The sequence below is a fragment of the Olea europaea genome, chromosome 18 (genome assembly GCF_002742605.1).
Source record: "Olea europaea var. sylvestris chromosome 18, O_europaea_v1, whole genome shotgun sequence".
Classification (NCBI taxonomy): domain Eukaryota; kingdom Viridiplantae; phylum Streptophyta; class Magnoliopsida; order Lamiales; family Oleaceae; genus Olea; species Olea europaea.
Window position 1 is genome coordinate 6448281 of NC_036254.1, and position 16139 is coordinate 6464419.

General features: G+C 37.0%; 1 pseudogene; it reads left to right on the top strand.

Moving 5' to 3' along the window:
• LOC111366664 overlaps nucleotides 1-6552 on the top strand; it is an 8481-nt pseudogene extending 1929 nt beyond the window's left edge.
• The last annotated feature ends 9587 nt before the right edge of the window (nucleotides 6553-16139 follow it).

A 16139-nucleotide genomic window follows, 5' to 3' on the forward strand; every position in this document is an offset into this window, starting at 1 on the left:
GATGAGTCATTGCCTGACGATGATAGTTTGATACGATCTGATGGGTTCCAAAATCTCCAAGTCCTGGCTTTAGGTGGCTGTAGACTCACTGGTCAAATTCCAATGTGGTTATCTAAATTAAGCAAGCTGGAGGTTCTATACCTATCGTTTAACAACATCACAGGCTTCATTCCGGCTTGGTTTGGCAATCTTCCAAACCTTTTCCAATTACATTTGTCCCACAATCTTCTCTCAGGACAATTCCCGGTGGAACTCGCAGGACTGAGAAGACTAACCACAGAACGGAGTACAGATCAAGTAGACCAAAGTTATTTAGAGCTTCCTATCTTTTTTAAGCTTAATAACGCCTCCGATCAGCGATACATTAAGAAGCTCTCTTATCTGCGACCAGCAATAGACCTCGGGAGTAACAATATCAGTGGTACCATCCCAACTGAGATTGGCCAGTTGAAGTTTATCTTTGTCCTGGATCTCAGCAACAACAATTTCTCTGGCAGCATTCCTGACACAATATCTAATCTCACTAACTTGGAAGGACTGGACATCTCTAGCAACCATCTTTCTGGTCAAATTCCTGCATCATTCAAGAATCTTCATTTTCTGTCTAATTTCAATGTTGCCTACAACAATCTTGACGGTCCTATACCCGTTGGAGGCCAGTTTGAGACATTTCCCAATTCAAGCTTTGAAGGAAATCCAGGTTTATGTGGTGAATTTTTGCCACACTCTTGCAGCGGTCAATCGGAAACTACCCTTCAGAGAGGAACAAAGAGAAAAATCTTTAATTGGCTTAGCTTTGGGATAGGTTATGGAATTAGCTTCAACCTGGCAGTGCTAGCAGGTTTCAAATTTTTGTGAATTCAAATGCTAACAATAATCACGTTTATATTATAATAAAAAGAGAGAGATTTAAAGTATGCTTAAAATCCGATAATCAGTTTCTTGATTAAATTCGAATTCAAGAACTTTCGACTTTTTAATTCAAGAAATTTCAAGTTTTAATTCAAAATCATGACATTCCCAACCTTCGAATCTTTTATAGTATTCTCAAAATTAAATACCATATCGAGGTGTAGCCATCTTTTCAATTAAATCAAAAACCTATTTCTATACTAGGCGGACCAAGAAAATATTGAGACAACAGACAACAAAAAATTAATTTGGTCTCTCTCTCTCTTCACTATATACAGTCCCTAGGGTATTGTACGTAGGCAAAGTAGTTTAATCTATGTCAAGTCTAATTCGGTCATATATCATTTAATTGTCCAAAAATTTTAATCACTTTCAAAGTCTTTACAATTGAGTTCAAAATTTTAAAAAGCTACCACAAGAACTATTCGTACGTATATCTTCCAAGTTCCAATAATTAAATCATATTTAATCGATCTTAGATTACAAAATTCAATTATTAGTATTCGCTCTTTCATTTTTTATTTTTTATTTTTCACTAAAAGCAAAGAATTGTACTCTTGAAATATATAACATTATAGAAACAGAAATATATGTGCAATATTTTCTTCTGACATACCATATATATAATTTATCCTATTCGAGATTCAATAATTAGTTACAGGCATAAACGACTTTTTTGCCTTTTCAATTTTTCTTAGTGAATTAAGCAACATTTTCTTCAATGGTTTTGAGAACAAATTATAGATGTTGAAATATAGCCATCGCTAAATATAATTGTTCAATAAAAAATAAAAACTTAAATAGTCATTAATTCCTTTTTCCAGGCGACGGTACTCGACGTGAATTTGAGTTCTCTACTTCACTCGTTTTAAATTCCCAACTCACCAACATATTGATCAATCAAATCGATCTCACTGATTGATAGAGCAAAGAACTATTGAACTCATGAATAGTTATTTACAACTTTGTCCAAGATTTTCGTTGAACACCCCACGATCAATTTAAATTTAATTCTTTGTACGGTCTCGTTTTAGGATTAAGCTCAACACGTGATAAATTCAATACACTCCTAGTGTACTAGTGTTATCATTAAACTGTTTTTACAATAACGATAAACGCAAACCCGAATATTGAAATAATAAATACTACAACCATCAAGTATAAAGTGTCAATTCTTATATATTGATTATAAATAATTTTATTTATATGCAAAATATAAGTTATTGCACATTATGATAATTGGTACTTTTTTATTCACACGCTCAATAATTAATAAAATGCAATAGCAATAAATAAATCAAAATCAAAATCTGAATATTTGGTAAATGCAACACTAAACATTCACAAAAATATTTATTATTTTCATTTTTTATATAGTGTAGTAGAAAATTGATTGGGTAGGTCAACAGGTTAATTGTACATGTACATATATACGTAGGAGTCCACGTAGGATATTCTTTGAAGGAAAAATACATAACTATCATAATTATCCGCACCACCAAAATAATCACTGCCACCTAAAATCCACATCCCACCACTATCACCGATACTTTAAATCCACAGCCCCCACCTCCAACTCCAACACACCACCACTACCAATTGCACCTCAAATCCACAACCACTTCTTTCAATTTCAAAAGTAAAGTTCAATAATTTAAATTTTTTTTTAATGTAAAATCATATATATCCACCCCCAAATCACTTAATCACTTTACAAAACTGGCCCAAATGTTGCCCCTCATGCTCTTCCTGCATGCTTTCTTCCCTTCCCCTATAAATTCCTCCATGCAATTGGTAGGGTTTTGTGTGAAACAATCGTGTTTCCGCCCTCCACCTTCCAGCTTCCTCCCTTTTCAGTACCACTCTGCCGAATACACTTTCTAATCTTACTCTCCTTTTTCGATTCCATTCCGCCAGTACCGAATTTCCTGTTTTTAGGCACTAAATTTTTTAATAATTTCATTTACAAAATAATAAACTTAAGGGTAATATATTACTACTACAAAAATTGTTTGTTGCACCACAATCTTAGATAATTGTTTAATCTACTTAAATGGCCAAGGTAAAATTACAACAATAACTGATCTTTAAAAAAAAAAAAAGGTGAAATATTATTCTTATTATTATTATTATTATTATTATTATTATTATTATTATTATTATTATTATTATTATTACTATTATTATTATTATTATTATTATTATCATCATCATTTATTTTTGGGTCTCAGGCTCAGCTACAACGGTTAACTTGTCTTCTACTTTTATTCAATTTGCAAAGATTGGATGTCAGCAATAACAGCTTCTCTGGTTCAATCCCTTCATCTGTCTGTAGATTTTCGCCTTTAATGGTGCATCTTGATTTCTCCAATAATGACATTGTAGGCCCAATTTCACACGATTTTGGCCAGTGTCACAATTTATTGAGACTACGAGCAGGTTTCAACAACCTTTCGGATGCCATTCCCAATGATATTTATATGGTTTCATCAGTGCAAGAACTTACTTGCCTACCAATAACCTCAGAAACCTCTCTCTATGGTAATGAATTGACAGGAATGATTCCTCAAGATATTGGGAGGCTCTCCAACTTGGAACAGTTGTTCTTCATGTTCGTCAAAATCCCGCAAGCGTACGGGTTCGTTGTACAAGTAATAATCGTGATGAGAGAGTTATCGTCCCACAGGGAATAAGGATCAATTTTAGTATATTTGATATATTTAATTCGTATTTGTAACTAAAAGACGATCGAGGGAATAGCTAAATAATTTTTATAACTAAAACTTGTGAAAATAATTAAATTTGGTTTAAAAATTCAAATGTGTAAACGTATTGGATTTCCGACGCCATTGATCAATTTCTAGTTCTAATTTTCAACCAATAATAATTATCTCAATTTATGCAATTGCAACGATCGATAATTCCGTTTTTATTTCTTTATTTATTATTCTTTTCCAAGATATAATAAACCTGTGATTACCACGAGACGATCCTATTCCAAGTCCGAATTCATATGGCAAACATGCATTGACAATTAGGATTATCATATAAGATCGCACACGCCACAAATACTATTCCTAATATTTATTGCCCATGTGTCCCAATAATAGTGTTCTACCTATCGTGAGTTTTCCAACACTACGAAAAAGCAACTTATTATCCTAATGATGCGCAAACATTAAAACAATCTAATTATACGTATTATTGGAATCACAACGCAATGATTAACATAAAAACATAGGTCTCGAATTAAAACTAAAAATTAAACAATTTTGTCATCATCCAATATGTGAAAAGGAATTAGCCAAACATGATGCGAGAATTAAATAAATAAAAGTGGAACGACATCACCAAAAAATTTGATGGAACGTGATTAATTTTTGTGTCAATGATTCTGCCGTCTCTTTCCTCTTCAATGTTTTCTGCGTGTGTCGTCTTCTTCCAGCAATTCTTGTCTCTGTCTGCATATATATATATATATATATATATATATTCTGCCTCAATGTTCGACTATTCCAATTTCTGCCCGTCTGTTCCTCCGACAGCCGCTGCCCTCTTGTACTTTGTATAATAAAATTCAGCAACCAATTCCCAGGCTGCCGTTCCTGTGCGTATGTATATTCTTCTCTGTTTCAGCCTCAAATTGCCTGAGAAATATATAATATTGTTCAACAACTGGTAGCCCCAAAGTGTGCGTAAATAATATAGAGTATTGGCTGCCCTTTTTTTTCTCCCAGACTGCCGTTTCTTGTGCGTATATTATGAATTGAATTCCAAGGCAGCTGCCTCCTTCACCCGGCTTTGGTTTCTGTGCGTATCAATATATTAAATTGGCCATCCAAAGCTCAATTCCCAGCCTTAAGTGTATGTATCTTTTTTTCAGCAGTAGGCAGAATTCTCCTCCCTTTTTTTTTCTCTTAGCAGCCGACAATGTATATCTATATATTCCCCCAGGCTGCTCCCCCTCTTTTTTCTACATGTGTTTGTATATATATACCTCAACAATTAAACCCTTGTTGTAGCCCAATTAGGGGTCCAAAATAATATTAAATTTGAATTCCAAGGCCAGTCCATTGAAGGCCATTTAATCAATTATTTTTCTCCCAGTACTAAATTTTCGAAGCGATGCAAATCAGTCCACTTTTTATAGTTAGACTTTCATTCCCAAAAATTGTATCCAATGGCCAATTTAATCCACGTACTTGGGATTTTGCCATTTTTGCCCATTTTTGCTTCTTTCCTTTCATTCCTTTTTATTCGTAGAAATCCACCTATTAAACATAAAAACAACAATTTAGGAATATATTTCGCCAAAAGACTATTAAATATCGCTATTTTAGAGTCACGAATAAGTATATAAAATATACTTTTCACTTCACATAAATAAACTAAATGGACCTCTGGCTCAATCTCTTAAAAATTGTACGCAACTTAGGTCAACCTCCTTGAAGGTGAACTTTCTGCTTTTGATTTCTCCAAATTCATTCAGCTTAGATCAATTGACATCAGGAATAATTTCATTGGAGGTAACTACCATCAAGCCTTTTTTATGCAAGAATTTGATTGCAATTCGCATGGCTACCAATAGTTTTAATGGAAAGGTTTTGCCTGAAATAATGGCATTACAATTTCTATCCTTCTTATCCCTTCCTAATAATAGCCTAAACAATATCACCAATGCGATGCGCATCCTAACAGGGTGCAAGAACCTCAGCACTTTAATCCAGTCAAAAAACTTTTACAATGAACCACTGCCTGGAGACGAAGACTTGATAAGAGCTGGCGAGTTCCAAAATCTTCAAGTCCTGGGTTTAGGTGGCTGTGGATTCGCAGGTCTAATTCCAATTTGGCTGTCTAGACTAGATAAGCTAGAGGTTCTAGATTTATCGCTTAACAACATCACACGCTCCTTCCCAGGATGGTTTGGGGACCTTCCAAACCTTTTCTACTTGGATTTGTCCCAAAACCTTTTATCAGGAAACTTCACCATGGAACTTATAAAACTGAGAAGACTAGCAACACAACAGACTTTGGATCAAGTAGACCAAAGTTATTTAGAATTGACCGTCTTTGTTCAGCCCCATAATGCCTCCAATCTGCAATCCAACCAGCTCTCCAACTTGCCACCAGCTATATACCTCAGGAGTAATGGTATCAATGGTACCATCCCAATCGAGATTGGCCAATTGAAGTTTATCGTTGCCCTGGATCTCAGCAATAACAATTTCTCTGGCAGCATTCTGGACACAATAGCTAATCTCACTAACTTGGAGAAACTGTACCTCTCTAGCAACAATCTATCTGGTCAAATTCCTGCGTCGCTAAAAAATCTTCACTTTCTGTCCCTTTTTAATGTTGCAGACAACAATCTCGAAGGTCCTATACCTGTAGGAGGTCAGTTTGACACATTTTCTAAATCAAGCTTTGAAGGAAATCCACTTTTTGTGTGGTAAAATTTTGCAACGCTCTTGCAGTAGTCAATCAGAAACTACCCATCAGTTAGTGCAAAGGAAAGGAATGAAGAGAAAAATCATTGAATTAATTCTTGTGGACCCAAGACGACTGATATGGATATGGTATCCTTCAACTTTTTTTGGAGTATTTAATGAAGTTGCAAATGATACCAGCCTTGTCATATAGTTTCCTAACAATACAAATAAACCAATGGACCTAACTGTCGCGGAATCCCTCGAGAAATCTTGATTCTAGGCTCAGAAAACAACCAAACGAACAATAGTTTACCTCAGCTCGACCCAAAACTTCCACACTTGGTTGCCACCAGTTTCACTCTACAAAGGAGACTATGGTGGTGGAATATGCAATCCACAATGGAAGAAGAAAGGTGAAGGAAGACACCAAAAACACTCCAAGCTCTCTAACTCCAAAGAAAGTCGGCTGCCTCTCTCTTCTCTTTTCTTGTTTTCTCTCTAGCATACTACACACACACAAAGACATGGCTAGGAACAAAACATAAATAGCAAGACATTAGGTCACTCATATGGATTGGACAACTGTCTTCTCTACAAATGGGCTGCCACTTAATTACAAATAAATGGACCACACAATCAAAAAACCATCCAACCTAAACTTGGGCCATCCAAAAATATAGGTTGTTTTCGAGTCGAGTCGAGTCAAGTCCATGGTGTTGATAAATTATCCGACAACTATTTTAAATCATCGCCAAATTTTTTGGGTATCAAAACGCAACACTAACAACTGCTGAAATTTTGAAAGCCATAGGCAATTTCAACCAGTCAAACATAATTGGGTGTGGCAGCTTTGGTTCAGTATATAAAGCAACTTTAGCAGATGGTACCAAGCTGGCAATTAAGAAACTCTCGAGAGATATGGGTATGATGAAAAGGGAATTCAAAGCCGAGGAAGAAGCTTTGTCCACTGCCCAACATGAGAATTTGGTTATGCTGCAGGATTACTGTGTTCATGAAGGCTATAGATTGCTAATATATCCCTACATGGAGAATGTGTTGAATTTTATGCGCAATAATAAAGAGATAAAAGAGAGAAATCAACACACGTAACAGTGTGCCTACATCCACGAGAGCGAAGCGGAGATAATTTTTATTTAGTATGAAAAATAGGGTTACAACATTATTATTTATACTAACCCTAACCAAGGCCCATACAAGACTTTAAGGCCTGTAAAGAAAATACCTTGTACTGTACCGCAGGGGCGTTGCCCCCGCACCCCCAACCCATTCAGCATTTCTAGCAACCAGACATTGAATTAAACCTATACAAGGCCAATGCTGTCACTCCACTTCGACATCACCCTATTTGATCCGTGAAACCTATGTTCCACTCTAATGGAAAAAAGAATTCAAAGCCGAGGTTGAAGCTTTGTCCACTGTCCAACATGAGAATCTGGTTACGCTACAGAATTATTGTGTTCATGAAGGCTATAGATTGCTAATATATTCCTACATGGAAAATGGGAGCTTGCATGTGTGTCAACCAGAACCCTGTCAAGAGGCCGACTATACAAGAAGTTGTTGATTGGCTCAAAGATGTAGAGTGCAACCATCAGGCAGCAGGATAAGGAAAACACGCAACATAAAGCATTGTACATATAAACATGGGTGCCAAATCACTTCTACAATCAGTTTGTCGTTCAGGCAATTTTTTTTCCTTAAAAAAAAAGGAGGTTTATGCAATGAGTATGCGAACTTGTACAAAGATAAATTTTGCTGCCAAAGAAAATAAAGTATGCATGTATACATACATAAATACACAACAAACACACGCATATTTATTGAAAATAAGTTTGATGGGTTGTCGTTGCAGTTTTATACAACAGTATTTACAAGGTTCATATGAGTAACACAAATATATATTGCCAATTTTTCCCTCTTTCACAACACAACCCTTGCACCCGAAAATAAGAGAGGAAAAGAGAGAAAACTTGGAGAGAATTTTACAAGATTAAAGGTTGTTCATCTTGGGTATAAATTCAAAGTTATTTTCTTTCTTGGGGATTAACTTGAGGCTTGTTCAAGTAATCCAAATATATTGTTATTCATATATTCCATTGAAATCATTTCTTCCTCATTTTCTTGTTCTTGAAGTGGTTTGAAAATTTTCACATTGTCAACTTTGTTTGATCTTTGGGCTATCTTTGGGAGGTGTTTTCCCAACAATTTGATATCAGAGCTTCTTCCAAAATCAAGGTGGTTAAGCTTCGATTTTGTGGTGAGTTGCTTGAACTTTGTTGTGTACAAGGTGTTTGTGAAAATTCCCAAGTGAACTTTGGTGATTTATTTTCGGTAAACAAGTGGATAAATCATGTCTACTAGAGGAATGGTGAAGATTAGGAAGTATGAGATAGAGAAATTCAATGGGAAGAATGATTTTTCATATTGGAGAATGCAATTGAAAAATTTGTTGATTTCTCAAAAGTTGCATAAGGCATTGGCGGGAAAGGAGAAGAAGCACGTTGATATGTTGGACGAGGATTGGGAAGAGCTAGATCTTGAGGCACGAGCGTCTATCATTCTTTGCCTAGAAAGAGATATTGCTTTCTTGGTTGATAGTGAGGTAACGGCGGCGGAGGTGTGGACAAAGTTGGAGGTGAACTTCATGACGAAGACTCTAACTAATCTGATCTACTTGAAGTCCAAATTGTATACTTGCAAGATGGATGAAGGTACACCAATCCGGGAGTACGTCAACAAGTTTGATAGGATCATATCGGACTTGAAGGACATTGATGTGGATGTTGATGATAAGGATCAAGCACTTCTACTACTTCTTTCATTGCCAAAGTCTTACGAGAACCTAGTACAAACATTGATGCTTGTGGGTGATAAACTTGTGATGGAGGACACTAGAACGTCACTTCTAGCGGATGATCTTCAAAAGATTGCAACTAGTGGCATGTCTACCATTGGTAACAAGGAGCAAGCTCAAGGATTATTTGTAAGGGGTAGAAGTAATGTGCAACCAAAGGGCAAGGGAGAAAAATCTAGATCGAGTTCTAGACCTCTTGCGGAAAGGTCTTGTTTCAAATGTGGCAAGCTTGGGCTTTTCAAGGCGAATTGTCCTAACAAAAAGGGTTGGAAGAAGAACAATAAGAACAACAACAACGGGAAGGTGCAAGTCAAGTAAGAGGTAAGCTATGCTTCGGAAGGAGGGGAAAGCGATGAGTGCTACACCATCTCTTGTGATGAAGAAACCTCCGGTAAGTGGATTCTTGACTCTGGATACTCTTACCATATGTGTCCAAATAGGAAGTGGTTTACTACCTATAGAAGCACTGATGGTGGAACCGTGTTGATGGGTAATAACCATTCTTGTAAAACGGTGGGGCTCGGTTCAATTAGAATCAAGATGCATGATGGAGTGGTTAGAACATTGATGGATGTTAGACATGTTCCTGATTTGCGAAAGAACCTTATCTCTGTTGGTGCCTTAGACTCCGGTGGTTACAAGATTGTAACATGGAATGGAGTAAAGAAGGTTGTTCGTGGTTCTTTGATTGTGATGAAGGGTATTCGTGAAGGCAATCTCTATGCTCTTCAGGGTACTACAGTTACTGAAGATGTAGCAGTTGGAACAAGTGGAAGTGGTGGAGACCCATGTGAGTGCACTCGGCTATGGCATAGGAGGCTTGGGCATATGTCTGAAAAGGGGCTAGATTTGCTAGTCAAGAAAGGTTTGCTAAAGAACTTGAAGAAGCCTTGCATGGATTTTTGCGAGCATTGCGTGTACGGTAAAGCACACTGAGTTCAGTTCCAGCCAAGCAAACATAGAAACAGAGGCATTCTTGACTATGTGCACACGGATGTATGGGGTCCGACTTCTGTCACTTCCAAAGGCGGTTCTAGGTATTTTGTTACATCTGTTGATGATTATTCTAGATATACTTGGATTTATTTTTTGAAGTATAAGAATGAGGTATTCGACACTTTCAAGAAGTGGAAAGCAATGGTTGAAAACAGAACAGGAAAGAAATTGAAGACACTGCGATCTGATAACGGTACTGAGTATACAGATGGTGCTTTCAAGGAGTTCTGTAGTAAGGAAGGCATTGTGAGACACTGGACAGTTAGAAATACACCGCAACAGAATGGGGTCGCGGAAAGACTGAATCGCACATTTCGAGAGAAATTGATATGTATGCGATCCTATACTAGTTTGGGCATAGTCGGTTGCAAATGCTTGCTATATAGTGAACCGGTCTCCACATTCAAGGTTAGATGGAGATGTACCTTATAGGGTATTAACAGGAGAACATGCAGATTATGAGAAACTCAGAACATTCGGATGCACAGCCTACTATCATGTCAACGAGGGAAAGCTTGATGCGAGGGCCAAGAAGGCTATATTCTTGGGGTATGCGGTAGGTGTTAAAGGCTATCGCCTTTGGTGTGTAGAGGATTCTAAGTTCATAATCAGCAGAGATGTTACTTTTGATGAGAACTCCATGGTAGCTTCGTTGAAAGCTACAGTGCCCGGTGGTGATGATGTTGAGACTACAATGTCTCAAGTTGTTGACATAGAACCTAGAGATCAACCTGATTCTAGGCATGTTGAAGAGGAGCATCATATAGACACTCAAGATGAGAGTGATGATGGGCTTGAACAAGAGGCGGTCCAGTTAGAGAATGTACAGACACAGCAACAACAGCAGCTTGCAGATAACTTGGCTTCGTCTAGGCCACGCCGAACTTACAAGCAAGTTCTAAAGTTGGGGTCAGACGAGTCTTTGAGGCACTTTGGGCAGACAAATTTGGTTGAGTATGCACTCTCGGTGGAGGATGATGAGCTTACCACTTTCAAGGAAGCTATTTTAAACAACAATAGCAAGAGTTGTTTGGCGGCAATGGAAGAAGAGATGGAATCACTTCACAAGAACCAAACATGGGAGGTTGTCCCATTGCCCATTGGTAAGAAAGCTATTGGTTGCAAGTGGTTGTACAAAAAGAAGGAGGACCCTACCAAGCTCGGTGGTACAAGATTCAAAGCAAGGTTAGTGGCTAAGGGGTTTGCACAAAGAGAGGGAGTTGACTACAATGAGATCTTTTCTCCGGTGGTCAAGCACACTTCCATTCGGGTGCTATTGAGTATTGTTGCTCATCATGATCTTGAGCTAGAACAACTCGATGTCAAAACCGCTTTCTTGCACGGGGATTTGGATGAGGAGATCTACATGCATCAACCTGAGGGCTACAAGGTTGAGGATAAGGAACGTCAGGTATGTCGCTTGAGAAAATCACTATATGGATTGAAGCAATCTCCTCGGCAGTGGTACAAGCGATTTGACTCCTTCATGCTAAAGCATGGTTTCTCCAGAAGTGAGTATGATTGTTGTGTTTATATTCGAAAACTTCGGGGAGGTAACTATATCTATCTTCTTCTGTATGTGGATGACATGCTTATCGCTTCGAAAAGCAAGGTGGAGATAGATAAGTTGAAATCTCAACTTGGTAAAGAGTTTGAGATGAAGGATATGGGGGCTGCTAGGAAAATACTGGGTATGAAGATCAGAAGAGAGAGGACGAACTGGCGAATGTTCTTGAGTCAGAAAGGCTACATTGAGCGGGTTATTGCTAGGTTCAGGTTGCAAGGTGCAAAGTCGGTGGTGACTCCATTGGCTCCACATTTCAGGCTCTCTGGTAAACAGTCTCCTACTACAGCGAAAGAAAATGGACGCATGGATTGTGTGCCCTATGCTAGTGCAGTTGGCAGCTTGATGTATGCTATGGTGTGTACACACCCAGATATTTCACAGGCGGTGAGTCTGGTCAGTAGATTCATGGCGAATCCAGGGAAGGCACACTGGGAAGCTGTGAAGTGGATCCTGAGGTACTTAAAAGGTACCGCAGATATGGGTTTATGTTTTGGTGGAGATGCATGTCATATAAGTGGGTTTGTGGACTCGGATTATGTAGGTGATCTAGATAGACGACGATCTACTACTAGATATGTGTTTTGCATACATGGTGCCCCAATTAGTTGGTGATCGATGTTACAGGCTACAGTTGCTCTTTCTACTACAGAGGCCGAGTATATGGCCATGGCAGAGGGAGTGAAGGAAGCATTGTGGTTATGGGGTCTTCTAGATGATTTGAGGATTGAGCAGGATTGTGTGGACTTGTGGTGTGATAGCCAGAGTACGATTCACTTAGCTAAGAATCAGGTTCATCATGCTCGAACCAAGCATATTGACGTCAGGTATCATTTTGTGCGTGATGTTATAGAGGAAGGTGATATTTCACTCTCAAAGGTACACACAAATGAGAACCCAGCTGACATGTTAACCAAAGTGGTAATGGGTAGCAAGTTTTAACATTGTTTGGACTTGCTTCACATTAGTCCGTGTTGATATGCCCATGTGGGCATGGCCCTTTGGGGCAAGGTTGAAATGAGGTGGAGTGTATATGAAGGTGGAGGTGAACTACGGAGGCTTGATCCCGAGTTTTGGGTACGTAGGCAACCATGGTTTGAATGGTGCAGTCGAGTTCTTTTGGTGCTTGCTTCTTCTTCTTGGGTTTGTCCAAAATATGAGGTCTATCAAATGATGTACGAGGTGGAGAATTGTGAGAAGAGAGGAGTTGAAGAGAAGAGCGAGAAGGTGTTGAAGGAGATGGCGCCTAGGCGCCCAGTTTCCTCCTTCCCGGCAGAAACCTAGTGCCTAGAGTGGCGCCTAGGCGCCCCGATAGGTATATATATTGCCAATTTTTCCCTCTTTCACAACACAACCCTTGCACCCGAAAATAAGAGAGGAAAAGAGAGAACTTGGAGAGAATTTTACAAAATTGAAGGTTGTTCATCTTGGGTATAAATTCAAAGTTATTTTCTTTCGTGGGGATTAAACTTGAGGCTTGTTCAAGTAATCCAAATACATTGTTATTCATATATTCCATTGAAATCATTTCTTCCTCATTTTCTTGTTCTTGAAGTGGTTTGGAAATTTTCACATTGTCAGTGGTAGCTTGCCAGCAAGCCTTTATTCATGCAACAAACTGACTGCAATTCACCTGGCCTTTAATAACCTAAATGGTGAGATTTTGCCTGGCATTATGGGTTTACCATCTCTGTCTTTCTTATCCCTTTCTAATAATAGCCTAAACAATATCACAAGTGCAATAAAAATCCTATCAGGGTGCAAGAACCTCAGAAGATTATTCCTCACACCAAATTTTTACGACGAGTCATTGCCCGACGATGATAGTTTGATAGGATCTGATGGGTTCCAAAATCTCCAAGTCCTGGCTTTACATGGCTGTAGACTCACTGGTCAAATTCCAATGTGGATATCTAAATTAAGCAAGCTGGAGGTTCTAGACCTATCGCGTAACAACATCACAGGCCCCATTCCGTATTGGTTTGGCCATCTTCCAAACCTTTTCCAATTGCAGTTGCACCGCAATCTTCTCTCAGGACAATTCCCAGTGGAACTCATAGGACTGAGAAGACTAACCACAAAACGGAGTGCAGATCAAGTAGACCAAAGTTTTTTAGAATTTCCTATATTTTTTGAGCCTAATAATGCCTACAACCTGGAATATAATAACCTCTCTAACCTACCACCAGCAATATCTATCCAGAGTAACAGTATCAGTGGTACCATCCCAACTGAGATTGGCTAATTGAAGTTTATAACTGCCCTGGATCTCAGCAACAAAAATTTCTCTGGCAGCATTCCTGACACAATATCTAATCTCACTAACTTGGAAGAACTGGACATCTCTAGCAACCATCTTTCTAGTCAAATTCCTGCATCATTCAAGAATCTTCATTTTCTGTCTCATTTCAATGTTGCCTACAACAATCTTGACGGTCCTATACCCGTTGGAGGCCAGTTTGAGACATTTCCCAATTCAAGCTTTGAAGGAAATCCAAATTTATGTGGTGAATTTTTGCCACGCTCTTGCAGTGGTCAATCGGAAACTACCCTTCAGAAAGGAACAAAGAGAAAAATCTTTAATTGGCTTAGCTTTGGGATAGGTTATGGAATTAGCTTCAACCTGGGAGTGCAAGCAGGTTTGAAATTTTTGTGAATTCAAATGCTAATAATAATCACGTTTATATTATAATAGATAAAAGAGAGAAATTTAAAGTATATTTGAAATCCGATAATCAGTTTCTTGATTGAATTCGAATTCACGGACTTTCGCCTTTAATTCAAGAAATTTCAAGTTTTGATTCAAAATCATGGCATTCCCAACCTTCGACGTTTTATAGTATTCTCAAAATTAAAGACTATATCGAGGTATAGACATCTTTTCAATTAAATCAAGAATCTATTTCTATACTAGACAGACCAAGGAAATATCATGAAAACAGAAAAGTAATTTATTTGGACATATATCTTCCAAGTTTCAATATTCAAATCACGTCTAATTGAACTTAGATCACCAAATTCAATTTTTAGTGTTTGTTTTTTTCACTAAAAGCAAAAGATTGTACTCTCAAAATATATAGCATCACAAGAACTAAAATATATTTGTAATATTTTTCTCTAAGCTATTGTAAATATAATTCATCCCTATTTAAAATCCAATAATCAGGTACATGCAAAAATGGCCTTTTTCCCTTTCCATTTTTCTAAGTAACTCAAGTAACATTTTCTTCAATGATCCTGAGAACAAATTACATATGTTGAGTTTAGTTATAGCTAAACATTGAGCTCAAATTTATAATTGTTCAATAGAATATACTTAAGTAGTCATTAATTCCATTTTTCAAGGCAACGATTCTCGATGCAAATTCGTGCTCTCTACCTTGCTCATTCTCATGTTTCCAATTCACCAAAATATTTGCTCAATCAAATTGATCTCACTCATTAGTAAATCTAAGAACCATTGAACTCCGGAAAAAACTTTATACAAATTTATCCAGGAATTTAGATGAAATATCTAACGATCAAGTTGAATTTAATTCTTCCTATGATCATGTTATAAGATTAAATTTGACACATGATAAATTCAATACGCTCCAAGTGTACTAGAGTTATCATGAAGCTATTTTTTCAATAATAAAAAATTGCAAATTCGAATATTGAAATAATCAACACTACAATCTTTCAATATAATGTTTCAATCCTTATATATTGATTGTAAACAATTTTATTTATGTTCCAAATATAAGCTGTGTCACATTGTTATTCTCAACACGAACACCCAACTTATTTATCGCAAGTGAAAATTGGTATTTTTATTCAAATGCTCAATATTGAATAAAATGCAATAGCAATAAATAAGAAAAATCAAATTTCGAATATTTGGATATTTGGTACATGCAACATTAATGGTTTTTGTGACATTTTCATTTTTTTATTTTTATTTTTATTTTTATGTAACGTACTATAAAATTGATTTGGCAGATCAACAAAGTAATCATCCGTGTACATACGTAGGAAACATATAGGATATTCTTTGAAGGAAAAAAAATGCATAACTACCATACTTTCATGATGCATCTTCAAAAATTTAAGGAACTTAATGAAATCTTTCAAAAATAAGGTGGTTATATTTTGTAACATCTAATAAAATTTTGTAACCAATATTTAATTAAATAGGTCACGATCACAATAAACACTGACTATAGTCACACACTAATTACAAATCATATAGAATCATAAAAATATAATTTGTGGATCATATTTACATATATATATATAGTTGCAAATCACTCATTTTAATATGCTACAAATTATTTATTGGCCACAAAACTCAATTAACTAGTTACAAATTTTTTTCATGACC